The 17,273-nt window shown below is 39.1% G+C and overlaps 1 protein-coding gene across 2 annotated transcripts in view; it reads right to left on the bottom strand.

Annotated features, from left to right (window-relative positions):
• Nucleotides 1-17,273, bottom strand: part of LOC131693210 (BMP-binding endothelial regulator protein) — a 277,957-nt gene that overhangs the window by 203,771 nt on the left and 56,913 nt on the right. The gene's annotated exons all lie outside the window — the stretch shown is intronic.

The following is a 17,273-nucleotide window of genomic DNA, read 5'->3' as shown; positions in this document are numbered from 1 at the left end:
ATGTTAAAAAAAACAGTAAAACTTTTCGAACAGTTTGCTATTTTATGAGATATAAAAGTTTTCCGTGTTCCCACCCATCGGGCTCGTCTTTGGACAGTTGGTTCCACTGTTTCCACACATTCCTCGGCGGTCATCGTTCACCCTCGTTGTGTGCTGTTAGTTTGTCTATTTTTGTTACTTTTGCCTGATAAAGCATCATTTCGGAACATTGAGACAACGCTGCCAGCCACTCTCCTGGAGAGGTAGTGGAGGGTACTAGAGGGGAAGATTATTAACGTAATAACAAGTATCTTCTTGATAGTGATTTATGAGAAAGCTTGCCATGATCTGACAATCATCGGATCATTAATTGATAAAGTGCTTCGCATTCAGAAGGAAAGTTTTTTTTTGCTGTGGAACGATAAATTTAATGTTGGATGACACAAAATTAGCTTTTGGAACAACGACCAGGCAATAAATTATTGCTATTGGCACTTTGCCTCATATTGACTTCAACCATCAACAAATGTAGTTGATTTTAAAAGCTTTCAAAAAAAATAGTCTCACTGAACCAGCATCATATTCGAGCTCGGACTTTATATAGTGCACGTTGTTTATGCGCCCTCGACCATACACATCTCAGACCCACTTGGTTAAATCACTTTTAATCGTTTGTATACATCATTAACTGGGTGGTGGATCAGAGAGTAAACGAACTGTTCGAACGATGTAACTTGTTGCGGTGCCTTAAGCAGCATACAAATTACGATTAGGTGAGACCGCAGGACTAAAGGTGATTTGGATCTGACGGGAGTCATTCGTTGGAAGAAAAAAAAAAGTTTTAATTAGGATAATTCATTTCTGTTTCGCGGGTTCACAGCATGTCCCACGAACTATAGTAGGGGAGACCGGGTCTAGTTGGCGGTGTTATAAGTTTTCATTTTTTCCGCTTTGATTTGATTGATCGTTCAAAATAGAACACATTGCGTAAAAAGGCAGACTTTTGGCAACATAAAATTTGATCTTTGATTTTATAGACAAAAATATGTGACGCGAAAAATCCGTAACTTACCCCGGCCTCGGGGCGGTATGTGTGGGTTGTTAGCGGCAGACTTAAAAATATTAGAAACGCTTTTTTAACAGCTAAAATGAACCTGATGCGACTCGCGATGAATAGAAAACATATTCATTCAAAAATCCATGTTATTCATTCAATGAGATATTGTACAATAATATTTATTTCACTGATTGTCTACGTAAATGTTATCAAATGTTGAAAAAGCATATAAAATAATAATTATCATCGCTTACATTGCGCCAGGGCCTACTTTGATGTGTTTGATTCCTTGCTGCACGCTCGCTTCGTACAATAATCAGAGATGAATGAAAATCTGTTTATTCGTTTGACTTTTTTAGTTGCTTCACTGTATATTGAAAATGAATGCGGCTTGATATGATCAATTTTCATTCTATGAATTTGAATATTTGTAACTCTGGTTAGCGGTATGCCAGGAAAAAAAAATCAAATGGAAATTTACTGAATGTCTTTTCAATAAAACAGTATATTAACCAACATGGGCTATTATGCTTCAGTCTCAATACCCCGGCATTGAAACACGTACTCCGTATTCAATGGCAAATATATTCTCCAGGCGATTGGCCGAAGTAAATGTCATCTTCCTTGACGAGATAAACAAGAAAAATATTGTGTTACTTTGGAGTGAATTCCAAAAATAAAAATATTTGATATTTTTTCACTGTGCAGTCGGGTCTCCTACTTCGCGAATAACTAGCGGCGTGAAAAAGGAATCCGCGTAATAGGAATCCCATAGTTTATATATACATAGAGTATATAGAACTGCCAACTTGCCCCACGTTGCCTCCGCCAACTTACTCTAACTCGCAGTTTTTTTTAAACAACGCTTTCGTGATAAAAATTACTAGCGTCTAAACCGTTAACTTTGGAAGTATTATTTTTTTCGGAAAAGTTCTTACCTTTGTGATTGCTAGGGTTGCCACCTCCGGTAAGGCTTTCACTCGGATATTTTTAATGATCTGGGATTGGCTTTTATAGAAGCACCAGACCTACTTGCTGAGTTTACATGAGACAAGTATAAACTCTTTTATTCTTTTTGTTTCTCGTCGTGGTATCAATTGCCAAAATTGAGTCACATTCACCACTCAGTGCTTTTGGTGAGCTTTCCTCGTTAAGTTGTAAATTTTTCGCGTTTGTGAACTGTTTTCTGTTGTGTGGAATTCAACTTCCCCGGCCAACAATAAAAATCCAAAAGAAGCGGAAACTCTCGCTGTGGAGGATAAGCCGAACAAGGATTGCCCTCTGCTCCAGCTGACAGAAGAGGTAGAGTGAAGCAGGTAGGAAAGCAGCAATGTCTAGGAAGCACATTGCGAAGTTTTCTGGAATTTATCGGTTATTCGTCATCGCTGTCGCATCGGGAGCTTCGAAGAAAGGAACAAAAGTTTTCTTCCTGGTCAGCTGTTAAGGACCGCTGCAGAATGAACCAACATTAACATCGGAAGATCTCGTTTGAAACCAACATATTCAGTTAAAATTATTCATCGAATCGTTGGACCCGGAGAAATTGATGTAAAACCTGGAGGCCCGGAGATCGACTCCAAAAACCGGAATCTGCAGGTGAAACCCGGAGGAATGGTAACCCTAATGATTGCGTGTACATGGGAATGTACCGTTCAGTGAATAATCCACCTATAAATGATATATGAAATTTATTTTTCAAACTAGTCAAGATAGAGGCTTTGTGTTGTTAGAAAAGTTGTAGCAAATGTAACTATCAAAGATATTGCAGAAGATACTATATACATAAATTTATGGGTTTTCAAGTTATGGAACATTTTGTATGGAAGATCCCTTAAAATCAACGTGTTGTTTAGAAGATATAAGAGTCATTTTTTGTTAGGTTCACCTGAAGGCATTTGACCTATGCTACTAGGGCCGAGGATAGGGACTCCCGGACGCAACCGCTTCATGATCGCGCGAACACGGTCGTTTATGGATTCAATTCTGAGACCGCGATTCAATTCTGAGACCGCGGTCCAACTGAAGGCATTAGTCTAGGCTGCTAGGATAGAGAGGAAAGACTGCTGGACGTGACCGATTCATGATCACGCGAGCGGTAGGTTAATGCTTGAGACCGCGTTTCAATATTTATCTTCGCCAAAACGATTACGTAATTACTAGGGTGTTTTAATGTTGGTGATATTTCGAGCTTAAGTGTGTGTGTGAATGATTGCAATTGCATATTTCTGATTTTGACCAGGTTTGTGTTATCGCAAAGGTCACGATTGTACGTTTGGAAAGAGAGAGATTGTGAGTGTACACGAGAGAATAAGCAATTTATTGTATTAGTAAGTGTTAGTTTGAATCTACTTTAAGATGTAGTAATAAAAGGAAAAATAACATACGGAATAAGGAAAAAAGGGAATTAGGTAGAAGCGAATAAATTGATCGATATTATTTTTGGTACCCATCAGTAGTGAAACATCAAACTACTAGGTGTACAACAAAACAGACTACTGAAGTAGAAGCGGGTTTCCCACTAGTTCCCTCATGTCCATGTCTGTAGACCTAACTTACTTAATCGAAGACTGACAAATTAAACATTCCCACCAAGTGACTTTAAAACTCAATTAAAAACAATAATTCGACATGCGTCTTTCGTTATTTAATTTTTTGTTTTCGTTTAATATTCGTATCACAGCACTGGAACTAATTACCATAAATGTTGCCCTAAATTTGATCCCAATCATAGTCATACGATAATAGGGTAAGTAAGTATTAAAATTTCGTACAGTGTGACTGAGGTTCATTCGTTGATTAAGCCTACGTCATTAGAGATGACATTTTTGTAGCCGTTCTTATCATACACTATGGATTGTGCAATGTTTGTTTGGTTGATTATAAAACGAGTACGTGGAACTCTCTACTCTCTAGCATCGGCGTAGGTAAAACCGCCCAAAAGCGGTACCGATCAGACAAAAGTTGACTGTGGAATGTGGCTATCGCATTGTTTACGCTTCAAAGAACATAAGATTTTTCCGTCTTTGGAAGACTGATGAAGTTAGGATGGACTTTTTCGAGTCGTTCTAAAGCGACTCAATCCACTATCTCGGTGTATCGGTAATGAAAAATGGCTTCAGAATTAAAGAATAGCGTAGAGGAAGGCAGTTTACACCAAGTCAGTATGGCAACAGCTCAACATTATCAGGATCGGCTTGTGTTCAGTTGGATCCTATTTTGACAACCTTTCGACTCTTTTTAACTCTGATGACGCACTAGCGCTAATACACGTAATACACGATCAATTCTGAGTGACAAAAACCTATTCCTTTAGATCGCAATATTGGTGTAGCATAAAGTGACCAGATGTGTTCAGGATAAATCCGTTCAAGAAATCTAGCCACATATCCCAGATATCTTAAATTAAATTTTATTAAACTGGAAGACTTTTTCAAAGGATTTATTAGCACTAACTAAACTTAATAATAAAAATAGATACTATAAATTTCCAGCACCCAAAAATTAGAAAAGAACAGTACGCCATAAAGTTGAAATACTTGAACTTAAAAACTGATGAACCGGTATACGTTCAACAAAAACTGCTCTTTTGACAAGCCGACAGAGCGTAGTTGAAACTCTCACAATTATAATATTTTTCAACAGGTTGGAAACTTTTTAGATTTTTTTTGATTCGGTAACTCGTATTCCGATAGAAAGAACAAGTTTGGCCGAGTAATGTTCCAGTGTTGACTTTATAATAATAAATATATGTTAATATTAACATCAAAAATATATATTTTAATTTCTTACTCCATGAAACGTACGAAATATAGGCCTTTAGGCAAATATTTTTCTCAAAAACGACCAACAGGAGATTGCGTGAACGCAACGTGGCTTCATGAGGTGGCCATTACAGCGGTCACAAAAGTATTGGGTAACACACGAGGAAATCAGTGGAACAACTGGTTCGATTTAGAGTGACGATCAGGATGTTACAAATGTCTCATCAAAACTTTTACAAATCTTATGGTGGTATTGTCGTTTTTGGCAGTGTACTATCTCTTTTTTTGCAATACACCGGTGTAGCACCAAGAAAAAAACCAAAACGCTATTACTTTCGTTTGCATTATAACAGTACATACATGCAGCTAAGATGATCCCAGCCTGCCTCGATGCCTCACTCACTTATATTTAAAAGCTTGACGCATCAACTTCACACGCTCTGCAAGCTACAAATTGCATACAATTTCCTTCCAATTGACGCAACGTGTATCTACTAATCCAACAAACCAGGAATTGTCCTACTCATTTCAGTAAGTGTCTTTCAGTTTCAAATAACCTCCCCCACCGAAACCCCTTCCTCTGCGGGAAGGGAATCGTTGTCGTCTGCCGGGGGGAGAGACAGAGCAGCACGGCAGCTGCTTGAAACTGAGTCTCGCCGGAAGGTCATCATCATTCCAACCGTGGTCGGGAACGGTCCTATCGGTCGGTCGGCTGATGGGTGACATGACGAGGGGGACATTTGAAACCATTCTACAACTTTGTTTAGTGTACTCTCATCGGACCAGGATCGCTTGGCGTGCCATGTGATTGAAAATATGAGCATTATTCAAACGTGACATCATTTACGCGCCAGACTGGTTGTGTGTTGTGTTTTGTTTTTGTCTATACCTATTAATGTGCCCAGTTAGTCAGTCCGTCAGTTCGTCCGTCAGTCAGTCAGTCAGTCAGTCAGCTAGTGTGTTGTGTACATTGATTCAAGTGAGCTGAAGCTGTCTGAGGCCCAGTGATGTTTTTATTAGCTGATGTATTTTTTTCCTATAATTTTATCACATCAGATCAATATGACGATTGGCGCCAACTGAGTTTGTGGCTACGAATCGCGCTTCTAAATAGTGGGAAATATAATTCTGGCAGGCGCACTTCTCACCTCCCCACCAGTCAGTCAGTGTTGATCTTAGTGGTTTGTCAAAGTTTCACGTTCCTGGTTGCAAGGGGGATCTGTTTATAGGTGATAGTGTTTCATCCATTGCTTTGGTTGACGAGAATTTATTGATCTAATGATCTTGGCGAGATTTATTATTTGTTTAAGGTTTGGGGTACGCCTATCAAATAACTCCTTGTTATGTGGTTCATAGCGGAGAACTAATTACTGCTCTTCGTGTCAAGTGCTACTCACATTGAACATATTCAGACAGATGCTACTACGGTTTCGTGCAGCCAGGCCTTACTCATCTTCGTAGAAAGTTGATGTGAATCAGGCGTTCGAGTTGGACATATAAATTTGGATGGCTGAATTGAAGATGAAAATTTCATGACTCACGAGCGATCCGTGGTAAATGTTCTGACCTGTTCGACTTGCTATTGGCATTGCATCAATAAATGGTGTAATTGCTCTTGGGATGTAATGCTACATTGTGAAGCACTGTACAACAACATTTGAGTCGTTGCAATTCTAGTGTGCAGAAAATTTTTCCAATGATGTTTATAGTTAGATCATATAAATGAAAACCAGTGAAGTAACTATTTCATTATAACAATTCATATTTTTATGTGTGCATGAAATGGTCTAATAGTTTACAGGCCTTCAAGATTATTATAAGAGAATAATATCGTGCTTTAATATTGAAGTGCCATCCAAATTTAATTGAAATCGTGTCACATTTTTTTTATTAAGATGATCGAATCAAATGAAACTTGCACACTGTGGTGCAAAATTGGTAATATAACTCTTTTCAAAATAAAAAAGTAAAGGTATAATATAATTCGGAACTTCAATATGACCCAGAATAAGAAATTCTAAACTGAAGACTAATACAGAGACAGTATTAATCAAAGTAAGTTGAATTAAGAGAATTTTAACCTCACTTTTAACTAGTAAGCAATCATTTCTTTATACCGCTTTGTTGCTTATCCAGCGCATAAACAGTATAGCGTCCTTACTCCCGAGTGTGAATTGGAAAAAGTGTTCCACAGACAAAAATGACCTTGCAGGTTAATACTATTGTAATTGAATTTTAACGAACTCGCATTATATCTACCATTCACGATGTGCAACACTTACTAAAAGTAGACATGGCGCTTAAGTATACGGAACTCATCCGTAGTGCAGGTCTTATAACGTGCAATAAGCTACCTAACGCAGAAAGCTTGCAATATTTCGTTAGACAAAACAACGTTACGACCAGAAACCCATATATGGCCTGTGTTAAGCCAAAGAGGACCAAGCGCCATTTGGAGGTACCTTCATTAAAATCGCTATCGCAGCTAATGTAACACTATAAACACCTACATCAATTCATTTCTGAGAACTGAAATAGTAATCGATAGCAAATAAGTACCCTTAAACTTTCTATGATAATGGAAAATAATCGAAAAATTATTTTTTTCATTAAAAATACCAGGAAAAAATTATGGCGCTCAGTTCGCTTTGGCTTAACGCAGGTCATATATGGACGATAACACAATCGAAGTATGGTTGCACGATGTGGCATCTATTACTATTGAAACTGGAATTAACTAGCTGGCATTCCTTTCTAGGTGACCATCGCATGCATAATCAGGCAACACTCGGTACCTACCCAAATCAGGCCAATATGTATCAGTTCTGCAATAAGCTGACACACTATGGAAAACTCTGCGCTAAAACTGTTAAGAAAAAATCATGAACTGTAATAAAAAACCATCGTACAGCAATCGACATCTTCTGCTAAGCCACAATCAGCTACTCGGCAATGATTATGAGGAATAGTCATGCAATAACTACGTAGAAAGCTAATGCCGAAGTTGGATTCATAATCGTGACTCGCAGGAACAAAAAGCAAGCATAAATATCCAATCGTAAGTACCAAAATAACAGTAACGACGACGAATGGACGTATATGACAACGTGAGAGAAGGCAAACCGGTATACTCCCAAAATGCCGTCGATTATGCAGCAAATGCTTCATTGCGTAGAAAAAAGATCTTCACGCGCAACATTAAGTAGCGCACACAAGATTTGGATAGAGTATATTGTTTATCATTTACGCATTGTAATGATAAAAAACCCACGGCTTTTTCATTGATTCGAATATATAAATGAAGTTAGAAAAGGAAGATAAATGTAAAATGAATTAGAAAACTACTAAGCAGACTGCAATGAAAAGAAGAGGAAGAATAAAATCAGAGTAAAGAAGTCGAAACGCATGATAAAATAAGATAAATTAATCTTCTACAACGCAGGACGACTGCAAATAGAGAAAGTGACTCGAAGCAAAACACCGTGCGAATAGGAGATTCCAAGTGATGAAATTCGAGCTTAAGTTTCAGAGAGAATGTTTATGTTTATGTTTATTACCTTCACCAACAAGCCCCTTGGCCCCAATGGTGGTTGCTTAAACTAATTACATTTTAAAATTGACAACATTTTCGCTTTTATAGCATTCCGCGTCCGGTTGAAGTCGAAGGCCGTCGCCACACTGTTAAAAATTCGTTGGAGTCCGGTTACAGCGCTCTGGCAACCATAGTTGGTTCTCCTGAACGGAACTCGCAGAAGGGAGTTATTACGTAGAGCTCGAACGCGGGCTTGAAGATCCAGACGTCCGAGGATTGTAGGGCAATCCACTCTGGCAGAGAGTAAGTCCGAGACGAACAGGGCTCGAGAGCAGTCCCTCCGAATGCTGAGTGTATCGAGGTGTATAAGCTGGCAACGGTTTTCATAGCTCGGCAGCTGAAATCTGTTTCGCCATGGGAGATGACGAAGGGCGAAGCGTATGACAGCCTCGATTCTGTCAATCCCGTTCTGGTAGTACGGATTCCAAACAGCTGAACAATATTCTAACGTTGAGCGGACCAACGCGCAGTAAAGCGATTTAAGACAATATACGTCCCTGAAGTTTTTCGCTATTCGGAAGATGAACCCAAGCTGTCGTGATGCCTTATCCACGATGTATGACGTATGTGGTTTGAATGTTAATGCCGAATCCATGATGACTCCGAGATCTTTGATGTGAGAGTGTCTTGGAATGCTCGAGCCGAAGAAATGGTAGTTAAACTGAGTCGGTTGGCGTTTTCGCGTGAACGTAACGATTGAGCATTTGCTCGGGTTTAAAACCATTCTGTTTTGATCACACCACGTGCTAAAGCTGTCCAGATCCCTCTGAAGAAGCTCGGCATCGGTTTTATCCCGTATTTGTTGAAAAATTTTCATGTCGTCGGCGAAAGAAAGGCGGGGTCCTTGTAATGTGAAATTGACGTCATTAAAGTAGAGGAGGAATATTACTGGAACGAGATGACTTCCTTGTGGTATGCCGGATGTAGCGAAGAATGGTGCAGATAGACAGTCCTTAATGCTGATTTGGAGTTGCCTTCCATCGAGGTAGGAACGAAACCAGCGCAGAAGTTGTCCATGAATGCCGAGTTTGTCCAGCTTCGCTATTGCGATATCATGGTTGATTTTGTCGAAGGCCGCAGATAGATCCATATAAATAGCATCGGTTTGCAATCCGTCAGCGAATCCATCCATTACATATGTTGTGAACGAGAGCAGGTTTGTCGTTGTCGATCGTTTAGGCATGAAACCGTGTTGGTCATCTGCAATGTAGTGTTTGCAGTGAAAGAAAATAGGATCTAACACAACCAGCTCGAACAGTTTTGATACAGCACTTAAACACGAGATTCCCCGATAATTGTCAATGTTCGATTTGTTTCCTTTTTTATGAAATGGAAACATGTGCGCTGCTTTCCAGCAGGAAGGGAATGTACCAGTAGTGAGTGATAGCTCGAAGACTCGCCGAAGTGGTTCAAGAAGCCCGCTGATGCACTTTTTGACAAAAATCGAGGGAACACCATCTGGACCTGGGGAACAAGATGCTTTCAGTTTGGCATTTGCTGCAAGAATGGCAGCATTATCGACACAAATTCGGTTGATGGTTCGTCCTTGAGAAGGAGTTGAATTAGCGGCGGCAGCGACTTGTTGTGGTGGCAAGCGCTCGTTTGACTAGCAGATCTAGCTAGATAAAACAGTAAGTTAGGTTTAACGTGCCTAACGTTCCCTTAATTCCTACATGGCACCCGTCGTGACAGACAAACCTTCTTCGTGAGAATTCGGAGATATGGCATTACAATATGCGGCGATATTCAGCGAAATGCTTCAATGGTCATAGATCAGATAACCTTACTACTACACACTACACTACTTATAAAAATTCTCTCAAATTGTTATCATCATTGGAGCACTATAGTTGTACCAATAGTTGTAGCCTGCTTCATCATTTGAAGGCGCAGCCCAGCGTTTGATATTAGGGACCGTTGGCGTCAATTATCTCGGAATCATATTGTTGCCTTTTTCATACAGAAGGGTTATGAAATATTGCAATCACTCTAAAAATCTTCAACCTTATCCCGGCCGGAGGGCCAAGTCTTTCACCAAGTCTTTTCACCAAGAGTCTTTCGACTCAGTTCACCAAGATCATCTTTATTTGTATGTATGTGCCAAAAAAGTCTTTATGTGTATGTATGTGCCAAAAATGTCACTCATTTTCTCATTGATGGTACAATCTTTCCATCGGTTTCTATTGAATTTTGTGTCGATCTGAATTCCTGTTCCGGAGTTATGGGTTGTAGAGTGCAGCCAGCGGGGTGGGCGTAGCGTAGTTGGTAAATCGATTACCTTGTACGCAGCGCACCTATGTTCGAGTCCTGACCCCGCACATAGAGTTAGAAATTTTTCATAAGAGATTTTTCTAACCCGAAGAGGCGAATGATCTTAAGGTTAAAACCTCTATAATCGAAATTAAAAAAAAATGTGCAGCCATACAGTAATTTTCCATATGAATGGGCACCATTATGATATCGAAATCATGCCTAACTTATTGAAATGGGTAGAAAATTACTTGGATTTGCCAGTCTAGATCTAGATATACCAAAGTCGCTTTGACCACATTGGCCACTTACGACGGTTCCTGAGTCCATAAAAGCAGGAACTGAATAATGTTCAAAGGGGGGAGTAAAGGAAATCGAATTTCTATTTTTGATGCCAAATGTCTTTAAAATGAATGAAACATCGAGATTTGACGCAATCTCGAAATAAAATTTGACGGAAATTGACTTTTTTGGATTTTGGCACATTTTCACCTTTCTCGCATAAAAAGATTATGCAATCACTCGGAAAATCTTCAACCTAAACTTAACTGCCGCCATTTTGAATTTCTAACCTAGGGGTTTCTGATTTTAATAGGGGCTTTACTCCCCTCCCCTCTCTGATCGCACCATCCCTCGCCCTGAACACTCTATCAAGCCTATCTTTATACCACGACTATATCACCAGGCATATCAAAGTAAGCTGGGAGTGATTCGATTGTGGATTATTCACCCCCTTCACATACCCACCCCCGCATGACAAAATTAGTCAGCAAGAAGACAACGTTGAACTAATTCTGATTAAGCTTATTAAATATCAGATTTTTTCGTTTCAAGTGTTTCACAGTCGGCAAATTGCTCATCAAGTTCGTGGCTAGTAAGCCATTGTGTAAAAATGCAAAATATACTAAGAATGTAGTAGACATTTTCAAAATTATATTAAACATAATCAGCAATGGAGTCATAGTTTGCAGAAATGAAAAAGGCACAGTTGCACCAGTAGGTGGATTAAAATAGGTTTTTAGAAAAGTGCCCTCCACGATATCTCATAAATTAATTCACTGATTAGTCTGTTCCTAATTACATCGCCTGATGCGTGAAGGAAGGTATGTTTATATGAAAAATTCAATTTTTTTAGACCAGAGAACTCAATTTATGTTACGCATCACAAAAAAGTAATACATTAAGAGGTGTTAGACTTGGTTCTCTGCTTCGACAGAATAACGTATGAGTAGAAGAACAGAATCCTGCTTAATGAACTAACTATCCGTTATTTTCAGTTCAAAACTACTTTATTTTTGGTCATTGAAGCGTGTCGCTAGATATCGCCATATATCGTAACCCAAATCTATGCATGTCGACATATCCAACTGTACCTAATTACGATGTATATTGAATATTACTGTTTCGATAATACACAACAGCAACTTTTTCGGATCCGAGATTTATTAGATACAAGAAGGTTTTACAAAAAATGTGTAGTCTGAATAATAATGTGTATACTTATTTCAAAATAGAATAATTGACAAATGCTATCTTACAGTTTAAAACAAACATTCAATGCGATGTACTGCTCGTACGGCTTATCGTACGCAAAAAGACTCTCTTTATCCATGTATGTTGTACTACGGAGTTTAACGGTAATTTCATATTGAAGTAAAGGATGAATCGATAATTTCGACACTTTTAAAATTGCGCAACTTTTTTCGTACTTAACCGAAATTAAATAAATTTTGGCCGATGTCTCTTTAGAGTGCATTGTTGCAACCGTTCAGCTGTGCAGTTGTCGGAGAAATTCCGGTCGAGGTGGACGAAAATCAGCAAACCGTTCCTGACAGGATTTTGTTCACCAACGTGCAAAATCTTCGGTTGTCGCATCGCACCTTGGGAAAACTAATGAATGTACACTATTTAACCATTTTTAAAGTCCTCCATAAATTCCAGAAGCGGATAATAGTCACCATAAGCCAAGAGCTGGACAAGAACTGGGAACAACGCGAGAGCACTGATTGCGCATTTAGAGCAGATTACGAACATTTCAACAAAAAACTTGTTTCGCGGAAAAGTTTTGTCCAGATAGAATGATAAAATGATCTGGATTGAAAACGTGCAAGGTGCAGCGCTTCCCAAATCGGAACGAACGCGAGTGTAGCTCAAATGCGCGCCCGGGACAGGAATATCTCATGGGTGATGACAGGCTTGTTTTGGATGACCGTTTCCAGGGTCGGCGGAAGGCATGGGTAGTATGGATAGTACTACCCACTCGAAACTAACCGAGTGGATAATTACCCACTCGAAATTTTGAACCATTTCAAAAAATTTAGATGTGCAACGCATGTATCTCGCACTACACACATTTGAAAACATCGATGTACCACAATTCCATTTGCATAAACGAATGTGATGTAATGTGAATGTAATGTAAGCGTGTGCATTGCGAAAAGGTAAAAAACCTTACTAATGGACCCCTCACCCTATGCTTTCTACCCACTCGGGTGTAAAGTGTTTCGCCGCCCCTGACCGTTTCTAACGAAAGACGCTTTCGAAATTCGCTTCAGAGTTCATGATTTTGCAGGCCATATGTACTTGTGGCAATCGTAGTGAACCATTCGTGATGAGAGGCACCATAAACGGTGAGATTCACAAAGCTGAGTCCAGCCAAAAACGCCATTTTTAAGACAGCGCAATCAAAACCACAGTTTTGGACTGATTTGGCTTCATGCAACTACTCCAAAACCGTGTAGGAATGGTATGTGGGCTTTGTGCCGAAAGGCCCACCAAACTGTCCTGAACTATGTCCAATCGAAACCTATTGCGCTACTCTCAAAATATTGGGATACGCTCAGATTCACAAATCGCGAGCATTACTATTCCAAGAATTCCTTAAAGCCACAATAAACAAAAAATATTCTAATAATAGCGAATGGATGTGTTTGCCAAAATGGAACTAATCAATTTGCAGAATTCAATACAAAGGACCAGAAACAACCGAAAAAGGGGCGCCGTTCTCAAGACGAGCAAATAAAAACCATTATTTATGATTCCTTTTTTTGCTGGAAATTGTTCCCGCATCAATTCTTTTGTCTTGTGCAAGGGGAAAATTATGTCAATGCCAATATCTGCCACTCACTTAGCGCTGCCTGCTCTAATCTTTTGTTTTTGGGGTTAAAGAAGAAGCATTGAAGGATAAACAGTATCATTCCATTCGGTTGCGTGCTTTTCACCACGAGATCAGAATGAAGCATCTGTGGAAAGGGGTTTCCTCACTGCTCACTTTATCACATTACTCTCGCAGACTGTTTTCATCGAAGCGCAGATTGCCTATGTGTCTACAGATGCCGCAGTTCGCAACAATGCCAGTGGGCAGTGGTTCGTCTCAATCTCTGTGGTAACACGCTCTCGGATTCTCAGTCGGGCGGTCGTTCGTTCATTGTCTGCTAGCTAGCTGCTCTCGTGCAGCCTAGCCTGATGGTTTGTGGACGTAGCTACCAATTTTTGCCGCCTGCCGCTTTCCGGCAAGCGAATTAATTTGCGTTTTCCATTTGCATAATGTAAATGTTTAGATAGATGAAAATTTTGCTAATTCATTTTCAAGAGATAGCGATGATCCAATCGAAAGTGGAGGCGACGACCGAAAATAGCTGGTCAGCCGGGTCATCATACTAAGCAAAAACTACTGCAGTTTACTATTGAAAAGCTTGGTTTAGTTTATTTTATTTGCATGATACAAGTGAATTTTTTCGTGAAAAATCCGATAATAACTCTGTAAAGAAGCAGACTAAAACTGCCCGATGAATCAGGCCAGCTGGGCAGTCTGAAAATTCCTGAAGCTTGGAACGAAAGTACATCTGCAATATTATAAACATATTAACATTTTTTACGTATGCGAATTGAAGTGTGCTGTGCATAGACGGAATCTATTTAAGACCATTGCAGCTGGAATAGATTACAGTATGTCCCACAAAAAAAGCGAACCCTCGGTTGTTTAGTGCATATTGATAAAGCAATTAGATTTTATTGTCTTGTTCGTTTATTTAACATGTCCAAATTTACATATTAGGAATGTCTACCTTTATATTCAATGCAATGACCCTATCCATGTGGCGGTATAATTGAGAGCATGATTCCGTAGCATACAACTTTGACAACCGAATCTAGATTTCGCTAAAAGTCGCTTCTAAAATGGCAACGCTAGGGTGAGAGGTTTCACAGACATGAAGCAGCACTTTGCTGGAAAATGTCAAGTATGACGTAATCGCAAACCTCTGTCGGCACTTTTATTACCGAGATGCCTGCCATACGGTATAAATGATTCCCCGATTGCATGCAGTCAATCAAGTTTCCCGGCAACGACCAGTTAAGCCATCCTGCTCCTGAATATTTGAAAACGATTTGTCAAGGTAGTCGTATCCGTAATTGGTTTCTGTTTAGGGAATTTGAACCGTTTTCAATCTGCAAGCAATCGTATACAAAACTTTACAGGCGTTTTTCTCGATACCATGTCTTTGGTACCATGAATATATCAAGAACCGTTCAAGTTCTCTTTATTTTTTTGGTTTAAAAGCTTATTAAATTATATATTCTTTGGCTAATTCTTTTAGCGAAATTTAAATCATTAATAATTTTATGCTTACGGGAATACACTATTTCGATTTACTCATGTTAGACCAGCGGTCGACGAGGTGGAACAGTTACTAAAAGCAAAGTGAAACAGTATCAGGAGCTCAATCTCAAGCATACATACACTACACCACGCTCGTAATCGTATATGGGTAACGTTGAGAAGTTTTGCTCAGGCAAAAAACTTGATTTCAAAGAACAACATGTAACATTAAGTCGAACACAAAAATTCAGATCCCTGTTTACATCGATGACATTAAAATCGAAGTACGTTCACACGACCTACATAGCAACGCGCACCAAGTTGGAAAATCAAGTTGGAATGTTAAAAAATCAAGTTGGAATGTGAAGAAACGGCCCCCATTACGAGCGATTTTTGGAGAAACCTTTTCACTGGCGTTCACAACGGCGTTTGTGTGATTGGTATGTGGCTGACCATCTGTCTTTTTTGCCAACATTAACATTAACTATAAGCAAATAAGCAAGCAAAATCAACCTACTAGAATCAACAACAACAAACAACTTTCAACATACGCTGCTAAAATCAAAAGGCTAGTCAACAACTAATGCATCTTGTATTTCGAAACCATCTGCCAGTTTCAACTAAGCAGCCAAGTGCCTCCAAAGCAACAACCAGCAACACCAATAAAGAAGCAAACGTCGATAACACAACGACATGTAGTATTGTCATCAGAGCTGCAAATTTTCACCAGGTTGTTTTGAATTTGAAGGAAGAACTAATCTCAAATCATGCACTACTATGTTCAATTCGCAGTTTTTAGTTTGCATCATTCATTCAAACAACCGAGCTGTGAATATCTCTGTACTGGAATATTGACTAGGGTTTTCAAGCATAACTACTCTGAACGTACTTCTAACTGTTCATGTAAGCTTGAAAACGCAAAATATGTCCATATTTAATAGGGTTGTGGTACCGGTAATACCGGTACCGAAAATCCCGGGAATACCGACCCATTTTTGGTACCGTAATACCGGTACTGAACAAAAGCCAGTACCGGTATTTTCGGTGCTATACAATTTTTTATGACAAATATGATAACTCTGCAGGGGGATCTGTTTCAAAATATCGGTCTGCAAGATAATCTTTATTTATATTAATTTGCCTTCTAGATAAATCGTTGAGATAACACCTTTGTGTGGGAATGAGGTGGGGCCATCATCATAATAATTCTAGAAGTTAAAGCTTTATTGGCGACATTCTGATTGGTTTCCATTATTCACTGGGTGGCGCGTAATAAGACTATGGTCTAATTCATGTCTGTATTTGGTTTGCTCTTAAACCTTTATCTATAAAAGAACGAACAGTGATTTAGTAGTTAACAGTTTTAGACTTGGTGAACTGCTTCAAATGGGGCAATTTGTAATTACTGGCGATCGGAAGATTCAGCAAAACTCCATAGTTTACAGGAAAGCAAGAAGCCTTGATATACACTAGAGTATATACATTAGTAGGCAAACGACATAAAGGTCGGAACTAATTTTCAGAAAAGCAAGAGAGGAAATGCGATTAACCTGCTCGGGTTTACTGCCGTTCTCGCTTTGATTTACTGTTGTTAATAGGGTTTCATACATTTACCATCAGTTCAAATCAACGAAAGTCGCACCACTTAGCAGTTATTGATTTCAAAGTGGCTTAGATTTCGAAATTAAAGAATGTGCCTTATACGAAAAATATCTTCTGTGAAATAAGTCTTGCCATTCCGAAGCAATTAAAAACAATAAACATGTTTTTTGATCAGCACAAATCAATCATCTGAAAATAAGATCATCGGTTTGAGCATTCGATTTCAGTTTGAAGCTTTTTTCGATTTTTTTAAAAAATATTCGAGTACCGGTACTTTACCGATACTACCGGTACTGAGGGCTTCAGTACCGTAGTACCGGTTCTCGCCAAAAAGGGTCGGTACTGCGAACCCTAATATTTAACCTAAACTGGCCTCTACAGAGAAGATGACATCTTTGGTTGGTGAATGAAAAAGTATCAATTTGAAATGAA

Source organism: Topomyia yanbarensis, chromosome 3, assembly GCF_030247195.1.
Source record: "Topomyia yanbarensis strain Yona2022 chromosome 3, ASM3024719v1, whole genome shotgun sequence".
NCBI lineage: Eukaryota > Metazoa > Arthropoda > Insecta > Diptera > Culicidae > Topomyia > Topomyia yanbarensis.
The sequence above is the reverse complement of the archived record's forward strand: the minus strand, read 5'-3'. Positions and strand labels throughout refer to the sequence as shown.